Source organism: Chlorocebus sabaeus, chromosome 13, assembly GCF_047675955.1.
Source record: "Chlorocebus sabaeus isolate Y175 chromosome 13, mChlSab1.0.hap1, whole genome shotgun sequence".
NCBI classification, from domain to species: domain Eukaryota; kingdom Metazoa; phylum Chordata; class Mammalia; order Primates; family Cercopithecidae; genus Chlorocebus; species Chlorocebus sabaeus.
In genome coordinates, this window is record NC_132916.1 from 97,378,145 (window position 1) to 97,398,118 (window position 19,974).

At 35.3% G+C, this 19,974-nt stretch overlaps 1 long non-coding RNA gene across 2 annotated transcripts in view; it reads left to right on the forward strand.

The window, feature by feature from the left end:
* Positions 1-19,974, forward strand: part of LOC140713195 (uncharacterized) — a 979,701-nt gene that overhangs the window by 497,696 nt on the left and 462,031 nt on the right. Inside the window, exon 1 of one of the 2 annotated variants that reach the window (XR_012095088.1) lies at positions 18,968-19,158. The exons of the other annotated variant lie outside the window; for it this stretch is intronic. This is a non-coding gene — a long non-coding RNA (uncharacterized lncRNA). Of the gene's footprint in view, positions 1-18,967; positions 19,159-19,974 lie in introns of those variants that run through there. 2 annotated transcript variants of the gene reach the window in all.

Consider the following 19,974-nt stretch of genomic DNA (forward strand, 5'->3'; position numbering starts at 1 on the left):
AGAAATGAGGAAGAAGTTTTCCAGTGCATGAGGCAGTTTTGTTGCCTTTTTTATATTGTTATCCCCAGTACTGTACCTGGCACTTAGCGATGGCTTAGAAAAGGTATGCAAAAGTATTAATGGGTGAATTAACAACCATATCACTCTTTAGTCTATGTCTAAAGTAAATACAACCTGAAAAAATTAGAGGTCTTCAGGAAGAAATCCTGAAAAACCCATGATAGGTGGTTCTAGGATGGCAGGCCCCATAATAACAACCCCTGGGGCAGTTTGCACCATTGTTTGATGCTGTGAAGTTGAAATAGCTTCAGTTTTAATAAAAAATATAGAAATGGCATTTTGTGTGTATTTGTGACATTGGGAGATATTTCCATCAAAATGTGGATTTTCATTTTCTGTTTAATATCTATGTGTATAAGCCTAATTACACCAAGATGAAAAAAATATTCAAAATGTGCCCTTTTGAAAAAAATGTAAAAGTTTTGACAGCTGTTTTGGTGTTGTTAAGTCCAGTTTCAGCTTTGTTTATTTCCAAATAACACTGAAATATAGAAATACTAAAAAAAATTATTGAGATTGTATGTTGGCTTTGGTTCTCTTACTTGTACTCTTTGTATCTGCCCAACATAGAAAACCCTAACTGGCATTTTTATTTAGCAACCCTGGAGACTGAAAGAACTTAAGGAAGTCTTGTCTGTTTCTTCCAGCTGTATAGTATTATTAGTTGCATATAAATTGGTGTCAATTTGTGAGAGAATTCCTTATATTTGCTTTATCATATAAAAAAATAAACTTTTAGGATGAGTAAAATTGCTCCTAAGGTGTACTTTGGGGGCAGACTGGCATTAGAAACACTCATGGCACTGAGGGACAGCTCGGGTTACTTTCTGGAGGTCTTACTTGTCCCTAAACCTAATACTTTTCTCCTCCTCACTTACAGTCTGGAAAATCTAATCTCTTGCTATCCCAATAGCCTGATGATTCCATGTTTTGAAAGACATGGAATGCAAAGTATCCCAAGGATGTGTTATTAAAATAAAAGCAAAATCCGTAAACAGTGGCTACTCTGAACCAGAAAGTAGCTTTTTAAGTTCTACACTAATCCAAAACAGTATTTCTCAATGGCCTTACAAAACCCCAAATACTTATTTTTTTAATCTTGTTTTTTGAGATGGAGTCTCACTCTGTCACCCAGGTTAGAGTGCAGCCATGTGATCTCAGCTCACTGCAACCTCCCTCTCCCTGGTTCAAGGGATTCTCACGCCTTAGCCTCCAGAATAGCTGGGACTACAGGCACCCACAATGACAACTGCTTAATTTTTTATTTTATTTTTTTAGTAGAGACAGGGTTTTGCTATATTGACCAGGCTGATCTTGAACTCCTGACCTCAAGTGATCCACCCTCCTCGGCCTCCCAAAGTGCTGGGATTACAGACGAGCCACCACACCCGGCACAAATCCCAAGATACTTCTATGACAAGGTTTTCCATTGTCCAAAACTAAGTTATCTTTTTCTCATTTCTCTAGGAAAACACTTAGCTTTCATGTAGGACTCTAGATATTAGCAAAGGGAGCCTGGGAAATCTGTTTGATTTAGCTAGAGACTGCTAATTTCCCTTAGGAGTGCAAAACTTAAATAAAAAGATGTAAGATCTAGCCTATCTCTTAGAAACTATACTGTTTACAGTTCCGTGCCTCTGAAAGCCAGTAGCTTGCCTGAGGACCTGGCCTATGTCTGTTATTAACATGTTGATGTACCGTGATCAGCAAGAAAGTATACTAATGTTAAGCCAAAACAATGCATGATGAATAGTTCTGTGCAAAGGGTGAGGGTGAGGAAGCTGGTATGGGTTTGAGTTGTGACCAGATCAGAAAAGTCCTTTGCCTCTCCTATAAATAGAAAGGCTCCAGTATGGCTGATATGGGAGAAGTCAGAAAGAAGGGAACATAGAGGCTACAGGCACTCTTGAAAACAGTCAAGGGAGCTGAGCCCTGAGGAGTCACAGGGACAGTGCTGCCTAAGAACTTGGGAGTCCACTCCTTGCGTTAGTGTGGACTGGATGTGAGACATGAAGTTAAAATAGATTATTTTGGAGCTTTGAGATTTAATGACTGCCCTGCTGGGTTTTGGACTTGCAAGGGTCCTAGAGACCCTTTGTTTGGGCCAAATTCTCCCTTTTGGAAAGGGAATGTTTACCTAACGCCTGTACTCCCATTGTATCTTGGAAGTAACTAACTTGTTATAGGCTCATAGGTGAAAGGAACTTGCCTTGTCTTAGATGATACTTTGGACTGTGGACTTTTGAGTTAATGCTGGAATGAGTAAAGGCTCTGGGAGACTGTTGGGAAGGCATGATTCTGTTTTGAAATGTGAAAAAGCATGAGATTTGGGAGAGGTCAAGGGTAGAATGATATGGTTTGGTTCTGTGTTGCCATCTAAATCTCATGTTGAGTTGTAATCCCCAATGTTGCGAGAGGGAACTGGTGGGAGGTGATTGGAACATGGAGGTAGTTTCTAATGGTTTGGTATCATCCCCCTAGTATTGTCTCATGATTGAATTCTCATGACATCTGGTTGTTTAAAAGTGTGTCACACATTCCCCTTTGCTCTGTCTTCCACCTGCTCCAGCCATGTAAGATGTGCCAGCTTCCCCTTTGCCTTCTGCCATGATTTTAAGTTTTCTGAGGCTTTCATAGCAATGCTTCCTGTACAGTCTCTGGAACCATGAGCAAATTAAAGCTCCTTTCTTTATAAAATACCCAGTCTCAGGTCGTTCTTTATAGCAATGTGAGAACAGACTAATACAGAAGTCAAAGAAATTTAAAAAAACACACACACTTCTCATGTTTTCGGTTGTCCTAAATAGGAACAGAAGAGAGTCAAGATGATTTGCATGACTTCTGCTAAGTTTAATAAGTAATAAAGTTAAAATCTATCTCTGCTGAAGAAGAGAGATGATCTTACATCAAGGTTTGCATCAAAAGTCACTTAGAATAGCAAATCCTTGTCATATCCAAGACTTTTCAATCACTAGCTGTCAAGAGTGTTCATCCTGTCTCTTAGCTGAAGGTACAAAGCTTGTTTGATGAAAACATTTCATTTCCCTTGAGGAGAAATGATACATAGTTGTCTTTTTTGTCTGTGTAAGCAAGTAAAAAATACTTGTAATCTTTTATTTTGGCAAGGTATTGAGATATCTTATTTAAAAATAACAAAGGGCAGAGATTTTTTTAAAAATGTTTATGAATTTTGCATGGGGAGAGAATCTCTATGGAGTCATTCTGCTGATTTTCTTTTGGAGACTAGATTTCTTGAGTCCAAAAAAGCAAAATCATCTTTAGTTACTCACTTTGCTTATTTTAAAAATCGAATATGTTAAACATTCAAAATATTTGGCGGGGAGGGTTATCTGACTGACAAGTTCAACATGTGAATTATATAACAATTTGTTGCAAAACAATTTAGTTATATAATCACTTTTTCTGTTATCCTCCATGCCAAGAGAAGAGAAGAGCACAGTAGTTAAGCACTGTAGTCTAATCTTTATTTTACTTTGGGGAAAAATAGATGTTCATGATCCCATCTCAGAATTTGTTTTCAACCTGCAACTTTGTGCAAATTTACAGATTTATGCTTCCAGAAATTAAGGTTAATAATCTTCCCAAAACATGCTGGAAAAAATGTAACATAAGACTTTAAAAATCATTACACCATTAATATGTATCTCTTTAATGGTTTAACAATAATCAAGCCATTAATATATATTTCTGCTGAAGGAAAGGAAGGTTAATAATCTCCCCAATACAAAATACTAAGCATGCTGGAAAAAAATGCAATGTATGACTTTTAAAACCTTTAAAGCATTAATATATATCTCTGCTGAAAGAAAGAAAGGAAATCCTCAGGGAATAAAAAAGAAGTGAGCAACTACAAAATGGGGTCAAAAGCACAAGCTAATGCTGGGCTACCTTGAAGACATTTGGCTATACCGAGAACTTAAAGCCTTGGGTTTTAAAGTCTTCGAAGAAGACACAAGAAAAGTCTTGGACCCAAAACAGTGAGGGGAAAGGCACTCCTACTTAATGTTCATTATATCCAAACCCTACAAACTTAGTGAAACTGGGAATAAAATCGACCAAATAACAGAGAAAAATGATGTTGGAACTTCTCATTGTTGGACTTGCTCCAACTACAGAAGACCATAGCCATAGTCTTGTCCTTATGGAACTGCAGCAAAACTCTGTCTCTCTGCATGGCCTAGAAAATCCCACAGTAAGAAGTAAATTCAAAGTCGTTCTACTTTGATAATATCCTCTTCTGCCCAGCTAAAGCTATCTCATATTCTCCCTAGATAATTTATAATCAATTTAGGCCTCTTTTGGATCTTAAATATTAAGATATTATAAATATGAGTTTTATTTCTCAAACCACAAAACATGAGACAATAATTCACTATAAGCAAGAGTTAGTCAAAATGATAAATTACAGAATTGGAACAATGATAATTTAAATAATTTGGAATTACCAGATTCAAAATATAAAATAACAATGATTACAATATTTAAACAAAAAAAAAATTTAAAATATGATCAAGGAAAGGAAAGCTATCAAAATGTGTGTGATATTTACTTTAGAGAACTAAATAGATCATTTAGAAATAAAAATAATACCAATTTAAAAGTCAATGGAACCAATAAACAGCTAATAAGTGAAGAGAAGAGAATATTGTTGAGCTGGATATTATATATGAGGAAATTAGCCAGAAACAGAGAAGAGACACATAGTGGGTGAATATAGAAAAAATATTGAGGTATAGCAGGCAAAATAGATAGACGGATTCTATGTCTTATTGAAGTTACAGGAGAGAAAATAAAAGAAATGGCAGAAATCAATAGCTGAATATATAAATACTGAGTTTTATTTGGATTGATATAAGACACAGACTATTAAGATTCAAAAAACGTAGGACCCATAGAAAGACAAAATATAAAAAAGGTACATTTGGATACATTATAGCTAAACTTTACATTTATGTATACCAAAGTAGAAGATTTTTTATTTTTTATTTTTTATTTTATTTTATTTTATTTTTTTTTGAGACGGAGTCTTGCTCTGTAGCCCGGGCTGGAGTGCAGTGGCCGGATCTCAGCTCACTGCAAGCTCCGCCTCCTGGGTTTACGCCATTCTCCTGCCTCAGCCTCCGGAGTAGCTGGGACTACAGGCGCCCGCCACCTCGCCCGGCTAGTTTTTTTTTGTATTTTTAGTTGAGACGGAGTTTCACCGTGTTAGCCAGGATGGTCTCGATCTCCTGACCTCGTGATCCGCCCGTCTCGGCCTCCCAAAGTGCTGGGATTACAGGCTTGAGCCACCGCGCCCGGCCAATTTTTTAATAGTATTTATTTAAAAAAAAAGAAAAGACAAATTACCTACAATAATTAGAATGACACCTGATTTCTTAGCAGAAAAATGTAAGCCACAAAGGTGGGATAATATACTCAAAATCCTAGAAAAAAAAATACCTTGTCAATCTTAATTGTGTAGTCAAATGAACTTTCACTTAGTAATAGGGATAAAATAGATGTATGTTTATTTAAAAAAATGAATAGAGTTAGTTTTTATTTGAGTCTTTTTGGAAGAAATTTAAATGTGTTCAGGAAAAAGGGAAAAAGATCCAAAAGGTAATACTGAGAGAAAAATACAAGACAAAGGGAGTAAGTACTGCTATTGTGAAGTGATTATAATTAGACATACAGCAGGTATTACTAATAAGAAAATACTATAAGTAACTTTATGTTGGTAAATTTGAATACAGGTGAAATTTACATGTTCCAAGAAAAATAAAATTTATCATTATAAATTTTTAAAAAATGCAAAATTGGGTAATTTTGTAACAATTAGGGAAACTGAATCAGTGGTTAAAATCTACTCACAAAGTATCCTAGATGACCCCAATTTTATAGTATTTCAGAGACTAATAATGCAAAACACTCCTCAACTCACTTTACGGTACTAGTTATGCTTTGCAAAATCATACAAGTACTGTATAAAAATTATAGCTACATTTTATTTCGAAGATATTAGTAATCTGAATTCTACAGAATCTAAAAAAATAGTTTGATAGTTAATTATGTGTGTCAATTTGAGTGAGCTAAGGAATGCCCAGATAGCTGGTAAAACATTACTTCTGGGTGTGTCTGTGAGAGTCTTTCAGAAAGAGATTAGCATTTGAATCAGTAGACTGAGTAAAGAAGACCAGTGTGGGCAGGTATTATCTAATCTGTTGAGAGCATGCATAGAACAAGAAGGCAAAGGAAGACCAAATTCTCTGTCTCTCTTTTGGAGCTGGAACACCATTCTTTTGTCCTTGGATATCAAAAGTTTCTAGTTTTAGGACCTTTGGACTTCAGGCCTTACATCCCTTCCCCTGGTTCTTAGGCCTTTGGTCTCAGACTGGGAGTTACATCATCAGCTCTGCTGGTTCTCAGGCCTTAAGAGTCACACTAAGTTAAATCATCAGCTTTCCTGGGTCTCCAACTTACAGATGATGGTGTATAATTGATAGTGTATAATGGAACTTCCTGGTCTCCATAATTGTATGAGTCAGTTCCCATAATCTCATCATTATACACACACACACACACACAGTACATATACATGTACATGAATTCACATAATTTGCAAAATACATATATGTACATATATGGAATATATAGATATATAGAATAACAATACATGTAATTATATATAAAGAATAATAATATAAAGTATATAGATAGATATTGAATAATAATATATGCTTTCTGAAAGTAGGAATGCATGTATATATGTTTTCTGTGAATTCTGTTTCTTGGGAAAACCCTGATTAACACAGATAGGACACAATTATTGTAGAATAATTTTCTTCAATAGTACAAAAATGGTGTAACATGAATTTCTAGGTAATTTATAACATACAAAGCAAAAATGGTGAGATAAGATTTATCTTTTAAAAGTGGAAAAAGTCAAAGATACTACTATAATTGTTTTTCACCATCACACTTGTCCTAGCCAGCATGTTAGACAAGAAAACTAGACCAAGAATAGGAAGGAAACACACAAACCTGTTTTTATTCAAAGGCAATGTGAATATACCATAGTAATCCCCAGAGAACCTCTAGTATAATTTTTGAACTTGAGTAAAATCAATGAATTTGCTTATGTAAGATCAACACATATACACACACATACATACATACATACAAATTAGATTATTCCAGTAACAAACTTTTAAGAAATGTAGTTTTAAAAATAGCATTTAAAATATCAACAGAATAAACAATACATAGGAATACATTTAACAAAAGTTGTAAACAATCTTTATGAAGAAAATGCAAAATTCTAGTGTAAAAAGATGTAAATAAATGGAAGTTATATTCATGGATGAAAATACTGTAGTACAGGTGTTAGTTTTTCACAAATTGGTCTCTTTTAAATACAATTAAAAACAAAATTATGTCAAAATTAGAATCTTGCAAATATCTTTAATTTGTATAAGGCAACAAGGAAAGACCAACAACCAAATAGTAAATGGACAATTCATAGAATGGAAAACAGAATAGCCAAAAACATAATAAAGAAATTCGATCTCCCTAATAATTAGGAAAACACTAAGCATAGCCAGGTTAAAATACAATTTCATGCCCATCAGATTAATAATTGACCAAAAATTTTAAGTAGAATAATAATACAGCTTTACAAAGATGGGAAAATTAGTATTCTTATGCCTTCCTGAATTTGTATATATTAGTTCAGTTACCTTGGAGAACAATCTAGCCATCTTCAGGAAGTTGATAGTGTGTTCGTGCCATAATTTAGCAATTCTACTACTAAGTACATGTAGAAAGGTCCTTATATTATTATTATTTGTAATAGAAACAAATCAGAAATAATCTAAATGCTCATAAACTGGAGAATAGGTTTTTAGATATTTATATAATTGAATTCCATAAAGAATCAAAGTATGAGTAAACAAGAGCTAGATATATCAATGTTGATAAAACTTTCAAACATGAATGCAAATAAATCACAGGTTATAATTCAGTTTATAGAAAGTTTGAAAATAGGCAAAACAATACTACATATTGTTTAAGAATGTATCCATATTAAGTAAATACATTAAAAAGTATGGAATTTACAAACAGGAAATTGAATAAATAGTAATAAAAAGGGAAAACAATGCTTTTGAGGTGGGGTTCACAGGGGGCTTCAATTGTATTGGGGATGTTTTATTTCCAAAGTGGCATAGTGGGTACATGGGTTTTAATTTTATTAAAACCTATACTTTTTTGGTATGTCTTAAGTATTCCTTAAAATAGGAAACTATTCCTTTCCTTAAAATAGGAAAACGTTCCTTTCCTTCTGTCATAGGAAATCATGTATACAGGAAAGAGGAGGAGTGTAAAAGGAAGGTGAGTGAAGGGAGGTTGAAGAGAAAGAAAAAGACAGAAGGGAGAAGAGGTTACAGAGCTGGGAAGAATATCGGACTTCATATTCCTGCACAAGTTGTGGTGTCAGTGAGAACTGAATTTAAATTCCAGCTCAAACATTCAGTAGCAGTATGATCTTAGGCCGTTTACTGAACTCCTCTAAACCTTATATTCTTATCTGTAAAATACAGTAATTATAGTACCTACCTCAACAGGTTGCTATGGTGATAAAACAATGAAATATGAATAAAGCATTTAGCAAAGTTTCTATCATATATTGTGTGCAATTAATCCTAGTAACTATTATTTTAATATCTTATGCCACTACTCAAATCGCATCTCCTTCCCTTAGCAACACCTATTTGGTAGCTGAAACACAGTCTGCAAAGTATTTTGATGTAATTATTTGGTCTAACAGCACCTGAGGAGACAGGAAAGCTACCCTAGAGATTAAGCAGCTTGTATGAAGACCTCAACCTGTAAGGATAAGATCTGGGTCTTGAAACAACTCTTCTTGTCCCCAAATCAGTATTCTTTCCAGTCCACTGTTAAAATAGAGTGTCAGATCATAAGACTGACAGAACAAACTTTTTGTGGAAATAAGATACGAATTATAAACAAGACCTAAGGCCATGGAGGCAGGGGTTAGGTCATGCACCCCTACACTTAAGAAACTATGTCCTCATTGCCACAAGATTTTTCTTTTTTTCCAGTAGCTGAATAATCACTGGCCGTGAGATAAGCAATGTTGAAACAATTGCAGCTCACCAACCACCAGACACTGACTAATCGACCCGTATGTTCCACAAGCCATAAATACAGCTTTGATTGGACAAGAGATTAATTTCAGTAACTTTCTTCTGATAAGAGACTACCAACAATGGACTGGTTCTGACCAGTTTACAGAGACTGCGCCCTGAGTTTCTTTGTGTCCCTGTTTCACCTTTTGATATTTAGAAATTGATTTGACTGCATTTTAATGTTCCCTCCACCCCAAGGTGAAACATGGATCGTATGTAACATACATGTTTATTCTGTATGCTTGTGTGACAACCTCCTTTGTGAATCTTTGAATCTTCATGTCTCCTCCTCCTATAGTCTGTTGAATATGTATATTTGGTCACCCTGTTCAGCATACATTCTTGTCTCATCCTTTCCTCCATCAAAATACTTGATTTTGATCTCTGCTGGAGGATACACTTTCCAGCCTGTCAGAATGGCCATCCTATAGACTGCGATCTTTTATAAGAAGCAAAGTCTCCTCTCCAAATTTATAGACCTCATGATTATTCATTGATAGCATCATGACTCTCACCCTTAGTAGGTGGTAACTTCCATGTGGATAGAGACTATCATTTAGTCTGTTTTGTTGTATATTCATCATTGCACCTTTCTCAGAATTCTTCAGAGTGTATGACCCATCCAAACTGAAATTGGTTCATGAAAATAACGTGAAAAATTTTCATCACAATGAATTTTGAATTTCCTGAAGTTACGGGTACTTCTCAAGTATTTTAAAGCAAGAATGAAAATAGTAGGGCAAAAAAAAAAAAAAAAAAAAAAAGAGAGAGAAGATAGTAGGGCAAAACTGAGCAACACTTATTTGTGGTAGAGGTTTAAGTGTCATTAACACTTAACAAAAAAGGACGTGCTTAATAAATTTCAGGGTTACAGAGTTACTGTCTCTATAGTGGTGAATTAGAGACATAAAAGAATTAAAATGCTAATTTAGGCATTGAGAAGGAAGCTAATCCCAGTGTGATTGAAGGACAAGGCAGATTAAACAGAACTGAAGCAAAGACTGCTTTACTTATGCAAAATGAAAAGACTGAAGTTTCTAGGTGTTGCATGAAATCTCTCATAGAGGAAACAGCCCTCATACAGTTCAAAACAGAACCCAGGTGCAGGCTCCTAAGGTGTGTGTGCAGTCTTCAGTGATTAAAAAAAAAAAAAAAAGACTCCTTTATTAATACTGAAAAAATGGATTCCAAAACATTGCCCTTATCTTCCAAATACCCATAATGTGATGACAAAACCTGAGAAACAGAGACAGGTATGAGGACTTGAAAGACAAACTACTGTCCTTTAGATGACCCACCAAAATGTTCTTTACATGACAGTGATGGAGATTAAGAGGCTGTGGAGCCAGGACACAAGGAAGGACAAGAACCAAATTGTCTTGCTGATGGTTTTCCATGTGATAGAGTAGAATCTATCTGCAGATGTTTTCTCAGTCAAAAAAATAGGAGTGATATTTACCAATTTTATTACTTGAAAAAGTAATAAAATGGAGTGTACACAGTAAGTCAGTAAGTGTTAACCATGACTCACCTTCTTGCATTTTATATTCATAGATGGTGCTACTGCTAATAACTGCATGTACATGTGGATAATGGAAAAATGTAGAATTAATATTTCTTTGCACAAAACACACACACTGCATGCAGCGAATGCACACAATATTATAAAATATTCAGAATCTACCCTTGACTTTCTCTAAAGGATTTTACATATTATTGCCATAGCAATTGAAATTTCTTATAGGAATAATTATAGGTATTGCTAGCTGGAAAAATATTTTTGTTGTACAGAGATTTCTGTTGTAATGGCATATTTTGAAGTGGAATTTGACCTGTATGGTGAGAAATAGCTCTTCTAAAGCCATATCCTGAATCCAAACACTGAAGAAGATAATTTAATTTTTCCATGTTGAGTAGAGGCAATCATTCATCTTACTTCACTTTTCACTGTGAAGAGATCAGATCTCAACTGAATGAGAACTTCCATAGAAAACTGTTTGATAGGGAGTCGGGGTGTTCTTCTACCATGTTCAATGCTGGTTCCTAAGGGAGACATTTATCTTCCCTGCTTCAGAAGTTATTAGCCATCTGTAAGTGGGTCTAGACCTGCTGGCTGGTTCTCAAAGCTTTAATTCATTGCTCACTTAGGGAATGTAGTGTTAATGTAATTGCAGGTTTTGTGGAAAAAGTGAAACAGAGCAACAGTGTAGGACATATACTATTGACATTCCTAATCAATGATATGTTTTTGTCCTAACTCTAGGTTTATCATCTTATTCAACAAGGTACAATCCGTGAGCAGGAAGTGTTATCCACATTGAAAATGTGGAGGTATCATTGTAGCATGAAAAAAAATATTGTGGGGAAATTTTTCTTAGTTTATTGATAAGGAACCTGAGTCTCAGAATAGTAAAGAGATGTGCCCATTGTAGAATTTTTAGTACACATATTTTAATGAGAAAAAGTCACTCATAATCTCACCACACAGAAGAAGCCTTCATTAGCATCTTGAATTTTTTAAAAATTGGAAATAGCTTCTTCACTTCACAGTTATCTGCCTATAAACTTGAGTTCATAATAAACATAATCAATATTTATTATTCTTGCAAAATATGACTCTAGTGGTTTCATAGTGTTGTATTTTATAAATGCATGGTAAAATACCTAAGTAGTCACTTTTTCATGTTAATTTAGCTTTCCACCCGCCTCCAAGTCAAGAAGATTCAGATCTTCTTGAACACATCTGAATAAATTTTCTTAGGGTTTCCTTAGGACAAGTTTTTGAAGTGGAATGATTGGGTTTAAGTTATAAACATTTCTGAAATATCTGAAATATCTTTGTTACTATATTTATTCATTTATTGTTTCTTTTAACAGATGTGTAGGAGGTCTTTTGATGTGCAAAATACTGTGCTCAATGCAACTCTGAATATGAGACTATCATGTACATCAAGGTGTTTACACTTTATTAAAGGAAATATACAAATAAACAGGCAATTACAATTGAGAAAGACAACAGCAATATTAGGGTACCATTAACCATGAGATGAAATGGGTAAATATAAATAGTTTTAGGCCCAGGGTTACAAGGTTATGGGAAAGAAAACACATTTCATATGAGGCAAAGTAATTTCTCAGTGAAAAGCCACATTTCAGTTAGAGAGATGAAGAATATCAGAGATTTTTCTGATAATGAACTATGAATTCCAATGGGCACTGTGAGAGTTTCAGGATTTGAGAAAGAAGAAAAGAAGGGGAGATGGTGCAGCCTTAGTTGCGTAGAGAAGGAGAGAAAGGGGTGATGAGAATTGGAGTTTCTGTGTGACAGCATAAACCAAATCCAAGGGCACAAACAGATTAGTCCCAGTGGTGAGTGGACTGTGGCTGTTTGATAGAGAGAGATGGGATATTGTGCAAAGACTTTCTTCACCCCAGATGAGGTGGCAATTTTCTTTAAAGCACTTTGAATATTAGATAAGAATATTTCATGAAAATGGAACTACTATTTCCTTTCATGGTTAATCAGCATGACCTTCCGTCCTATGGTATATTGTCTAATTTTGCTGCATTTGAATACAGTGTTATCTCTCCAGATGGCAGGTTGGACATTTAATTGTCATGGTAGCTAAGTTAGCCTTGGTGAGTAGAGACTTATGTGTGGCCCACAGATAAATCCTCATCCCTGCATTCATAATATTCCATTTATCTTTCCATTTTGACAACACTAGAATGGAAGATGACAGAAAGTTGGTTAACATCAAATGGTTGAATCATTATGTCTACTTCGTTATTTAGTACCTTTTCTGGTGGCAGATGTCCTCTGGTTGGCAATTACATATGGCACAAAAAATTTCACATTTTGTGTCCAATTTTATAGATTATCCATGTGCCTCTTGTTCCTAACCTTCCAATTTTTTTCCTTCCTGGAAAGGCAAGCCATTCTCTACTTTCCACAAAATCATGTATATTATTATCTCCTGCCACTTCTTTATACATGAAATTGTTGACCAGATGTACTACCCAAAGCACTTCCCTTTGGAATAACTGCCCTACTGATGTATTTCAAGGACCTCACTAATATCATAATGCAGCGGTACTTCATTTTGACATACGCCACGTACAGAGCTGAGTCATCTGTGAAGCAACCTTACTGTATGACCTCTTCCACCAGTTGTGTACTGAGGAAGAGGTGCCAATAATATAGTGGCAGACAACATAAAGTTCTACATAGTATACGTTTGACCTCTGGTCCTATACTACCCAATCCTGTATATATCATTTTCATTTAATGGTGGATTAGTGTTAGCCTGCCCAAATATTACTTAATGGACCTGACAAAATCCAAGTAATGCAGTTCTGACTGCATGCTAACTTGATCTTTCTCTATCAGGGCCCAGTAGAATAACTAACTGTTCCTTCAATGACGATAACTCTCTGCTAAAGATGGAACACTGTTTTAAATACTTATTGTATTAGTCTGTTTTCATACTGCTAAAAAGCACCACCTGAGACTGGGTAGTTTATTAAGAAAAGAGGTTTAATTAACTTACAGTTCCTCATGGCTGGGGAGGCCTCATGAAACTTACAGTCATTGTGGACAGGGAGGGGAAAGCAAGGCATGTTTCACATGGCAGCAAGAGAGACACAGAGTGAGCGGGGTACTGACAAACACTTTTAAGCCATCAGATCCTATGACAACTCACTCACTATCATGAGAACAGCCTGGAGGAAACCTCCCCCATGATCCAATCACCTCCCACCAACTTCCTCCTTCTACATATGGGGATTACAATTTGAGATGAGATTTGGATGAGGACACAGAGCCAAACTGTATTATTTATTTTATTTTATTTTATTTATTTATTTTTGAGACAGGGTCTCACTCTGTTACCTAGGCTGGAGTGCAGTGATATGATCATGACTCACTGCAGCCTTGACCTCCTGGGCTAACTTGATCCTTTTGCCTCAGCCTCCTAAGTAGCTGGGACTAAAGGTGTGTACCACCATGCTCAGCTAATTTTTTTTTCATTTTTATTGTTTTTGTAGAGCAGGTTTTCCAGGCTGGTCTCAAACTCTTGGGCTCGAGCGATTCTTCCACCTTGGCCTCCCAAAGTGCTGGGATTACAGGCATGAGCCACCACAACTGGCAATACGGTCTTGTTCCAGACCCCTAAAGGCTCAGTTTTGATTCTCCTATTGGGACTTGCCATAAATGTTATGCAACAAAAATTTCCATTACAGCTTGCTCTAAGACTGTAGAGTCTGCTGATTCATATGGCCCATCTGATACGGCTGCTTGCACCACAGCTTGAACCTTTTCCAGTGTATCTTCTTTTATGTGTCCTGTTAAAAGCTGGCCATTTTCCATGTCACTTGGTAAATGTATTGGAACCATTATTCGAAGTGTGGATTATATTGCCTCTAGTACTTGAAGAGGCCTGTCTCTCAGTGGTGGAAGATGTAGAATGCACTCGAATTTTACTTTGGCATAGAATGCTAATGGTCCCATGGTCCTGATCACGGGATCATTAAATATTCACTGGTAATGTAGTAATCTAAATATTTGCAGAATTTTTAATTTAATAACTAAAAAAAATTGTACCACATTTACCTTACCAAAGCTTCCAATATGCTTGTCATTTATTTTCTTTTTTTCTGATTAAAATTAGTCATCTTTAAAGTAGACTTGTGTGATATTCTGCAGAAAGTCCTGATAGATGGCCCAGGTAACTATAGATTATTGTATGACAGAGGACAGGAGCATTAAAAGAGCTTTTGGGCAAGATTTTTAAAATATACTGTTGTTTCTTTCATTTAATGTCAACTCTGTTTCTCTTTTCGGATAATTTTGGAAAAATAAAGGATATAGCTCACATTATGTTCCTAAAGCCATGCTAATGCTAATCTGCTCTAGCAAAGATACCACACCTGCATAAGAGTTGCAACTGAGGTTACAATTTGATTGAGTTTTCAGTAGCCCACTCTCATCCTCCAGGATCAACTTGGTTACTGAAAAGGCAGAGACTGGTTGATTGAACGGGGTTCTGATGGGAAGCATCATCCCTGTATTCCTTGGGTGTTTAAGAGTGGCATTAATTTCTATCACTCCCTCTGAACAGTGTTGGGCTGCAGTTGTTCAACCTATATGGATCCACATGATTGTTCTGAGATACAATAATGTGTTTTCTTTTAGTGTCTTGGCCAAAGGATGAAGTTTCATAGGTTTCTATTTGACTTTCCCTTCTATAATAATTCTTAACCTTCAGAGTAAGAAACCAATATGGAGATTTTTGCCAACTATTAAGTATTCCCCATCCAATAATATTTGGGCATAAAAAAAATGGACACTAAGTATATCTGTGGACCCAATGGATCCACTGTGAGTTGGATTGGTGCCAGGGCTTCACACGATTCCTGTATAAGTCTTTTCTACATCCTCTCCCTCCACTACTCTAACAGGAGGGCCATGGTGGCATTTCAGGTCCTTAGGTCACTTTGGACCATATCTCCCATAGTCTTTGAAATGTCTAGGTAGTCTCCATTCTGCGTTGTATGTTCACACAGGAAATAACCATAATATATCCTTTGTGAAAGAACTGGAAGAATCATTACTGTGAAAACTTGCTGTGGTATTGTAGGGCCCTTCATACTAGGGACTTGGACCCTCAGTCAATGAATTCCAGGTCTCAAAACTGTCCTAAGCCCAGAAGATGGATGAGAATTGTGACATATCTTTACAGCAGCTATCTTCAGTCTTCTGATCGGTTATTTTTGATCTATTTTACCATTAGAAGACTGTGCTTCATGTACTGCTGCCATAGTTCTCCGTGGGTCTGAAGTCCTGGTTGCCACTCCAGCCTTGGTGCTAATTAAGATAATTAAGTCCACCTTTATTATGATGATTAAACAGTACCATCTGGCCTCTAGTATTTGGCAATGTTATCCTCATTGGTGATAAAAAGCATTTTCTTAGATAGCTTCTGATGTGATTTCAATATGTAGCCAAATTTAAGAATCACTGTTTTGACATATTTATATGATTTTAACTTAGATATGACACTTTATCTCGTTAACATATGTCAATGGAAGTCTATAAAGTCATGACAATTATTTTAGATCAATTGTTTTTTAAATAGGGCCTGATTATTATCACTGTACTATATACTTAGAAATGGTAAAGATAGTAAACTACATATGCATGTTTTACTTCAATAAAAAATAAATTTTAAAAAAGAGAAAAAAAAGGGAAGTGCACTTAGGAAAGGAATCCAGGACTAAAATAGCATTTGCAAAATGGTCCCTGATAGAGTCACCAACTGATCAGGAAAATCCATTTTGGACTGTGTTTGAATGATTATATAATATTGGGTAGATTTGTTACAATAGACTATCTTCCTCTAAATAATATATTTTGAAAACCAAAAATATTTCATAGATCTTTTTTACAACAGCTTCTTTCCTCTCAAATTTTCCTTCATGTTATATGTGTACACATGAATATTTTAAATAGAAATAATATTGTTTGTTTACTAATTAAGAGTGGCATTAACCTTTATTTGCCCCTATCATCACATTTAACCTTTATTTGCTATATTTTATTGAGATCACGTGAACATAGATACTTTCATTTAAGGTGTTAGTTGTTTTTCTCAACTTTGGGTAATGTGTAAATTAGATAAGTTCACTTATGCTTTTCTCCAATTTCATTGATGAAACTATTGGAAAGCGCCAAGGGTGGAACCCCACAGTTTACCTCCTTCATAGTAATAAAGATCCATTAATCAATATTTTTAGGCTATAGTTGTTCAACCAGCATGGATCCACCTAATTCTTCTGTCATCCAACTTGCATTTTATCTTGTCCACAAGGAATCATAAGAGAGTGTATCAACTGTGTTGCTGAAACTGAGACATACTATATCTACAGCATTTCCATTTTTGTTTAGAAACAATAATAGTAGTTACTTTTTGATAGAAAAATTGCTAAGTAGTTAAATTATCTAATCACCATCACATCATTAGAAATTATGTACTCTTATTACATTCACTTCACAGATGAGTACACTGTGGGGAAAAGAGGTTAAGTGATTGTATTAGTAGTAGTCACACAACTACTAAGTAATTTGGATCTTAGATCTTTTCTACTTCAAAGGATGTTGCCAGCATAGCAGTTGTATCAAAAAAAAAATCGATAAGTAAAAATCCAAAATAATCATTTTATGTAAATTAGTTTTACTGTTTTTATAATGCTACTCTATTTTCCATTACTCAATTTCATGGTTCTAAATTTCTGAGTGTCTATTCCATTCATGTTCTTAAAGTATTTTTAGAAAAAAAATTTAAAATAGTATTTCCATTTAATTAGTGCCAAGATGTTAAATAAACCACCGAGAAAGGCACTATTGGGAAAAAAATATCTTCTAAACAGATTTCTGAGATGAACTAGAAATTCCAATTAAAATGAAATCGACTTATCTTGACAAATATAGCAATGCTGACAACACTTCTCTGGATATAGATACTGCTAAGAAATTGATGACATTCCAGTAACTTCATCATATATATTAAAAACAAACATTTGTTATCAGCGATGAAATTTTATTAGGTATTTCACAATGTCTTATACTAATTTCCATGTAAATTATTGTATTGTTCAATACAGAGTAGACTGTAGACTGTAGCATCCTTTCTATTTATGTTTGTACAGTTGCTTAAATCCTTTATTTCTGTTTTACACATGTTTGTTTAGCATGTTTTCAACTCGACAAAAAGAATGTGGAAGCCAGACATGGTGGCTCATGCCTGTACTCCCAGCACTTTGAGAGGCAGGGCATGTGGATCTCTTGTGCCCAGGAGTTTGAGACCAGCCTAGGCAAAATTATGAAACTTAATCAATCTGTAAAAACCCTACAAAAATTAGCCAGGTATGGTGGCATGTACCTGTAGTCCCAGCTACCTGGGAAACCGAGGTGGGAGAATTGTTTGAGCCTAGGAGGTCAAGGCTGCAGTAAGCCATGATCATACCACTGCACCTAGGTGACAGAATGTGGAGAACAGGGAATATAGATTTTAAGTGTTTCTGTAGTCTTCACATCATTACCCAGTACTTTGCCACAGTAACATTCAATAAAAATTATATTGATTTGGTTTGGGACTACATGTTTTTTGGCCATATCAAAGTTTATATTGTTACTAGATGGACTTCTTTTTAAAAACCTAAAAATAAAAATGCTTTTGTTATTTCAAAAATTGAGTTAAATTGTTCTCTAATATGCACAGAGGGTTCTGTGGTATTTAATTTTAAAAAATTTTAATATTGACTAATGAAAGAAATCTATTCTGGAAAGTGTCAGATATAATCCCTAGGATATCATGAAGTATATTTCATACAGCTGAGAGAAAAAATATGCATGTAATTATAGTATAAGATATTTTAAAGAAGGGAGTATAGCTAAATATGAATGGGAATTCAGTTTTAAAGTTTTGTAAACCAACTTCCAAAAACTTAGAAATCCAGGTATTAAGGGAAACAAGTAAGCTTATAAAGTTATTCTTTAAAAAGTTCATATATCAAGGAAATATAAGTAAAATGTGGACAGTATACCTGTGATAGTAGTTTCTGAGTGTTTTAAGATGAAATTGGAAGAGTAGATGTATATCATATGTGGGACATCTTAGAACAGGACTTAAAATATCTTTTTATATGCTGATGCACAATGTAACTTTTTTTTTTTTTTTTTTTTTTTTTAGATGAAGTCTCACTCTTGTGCCCCAGACTGGATTGCGATGGGGCAATCTCAGTTCACTTCAACCTCCGCCTCCCGTGTTCAAGCGATTCTCCTGCCTCAGCCTCCTGAGTACCTGGGATTACAGGTGTGCACCACCACACACAGGTAATTGTTGTATTTTTAGTAGAGATGGGGTTTCACTACGTTGACCAGGCTAGTCTCGAACTCCTGACCTCAGGTGATCCGCCTGCCTCAGCCTCTCAAAGTGCTGGGATTACAGGCCTGAGCCACTACACTCGGTGTAACTTTCTAAGAGAAGTAGCATGTTGTAGCATACATATTTATTTGATGTTGGACATTGTATACATAGATCATTTTTACAGACCAGTGGTCAGCTTTGGGAAATGCCACCCTACTGTGGCCATGAAAGAATAACACAAACATTCCTACACAAGAATGGTGTTAGGATGGTCACAGCCCATACAGCATGGCTGTATGTAACAGCATGATTAAAATCTGCATGGAGCAAGAATACAAACATAAGGGGTAGCTTTGCTTTTTGGGGCAGGCAAGGGATATTAATAAATGCTAGGAAATATCAAACTTTTTCACCTCTGCTAGTAAGTGGTGATGTTCAAATTGGCTCAAACAATTATTCTATTGATTTTTAGAGTTTCTTCTAGGACTATTTCTTTCAAAACTAACATTTTGTGTTTTTGTGTTTCTAAAGTTTGTTGATTCTTGGCAAAAATGATGATGAAGTTTTAAACAAGTGAAACCTGTATTTATGTGAGTGCACTTAGGCATGTGGGTGGGTGATGGGGAATTCTTTGATTATTGTGGTGCCAGACTAGACAAGTGCATTCTTCCAGATTTCTTCAACCAACCCATGGAAACACACAAAAGGAAGAAAATAGCAGCATTAGTAATGGAAATTGCATAAAACAAATATAATACACAAAGTCCAAGGAATGGTCCACC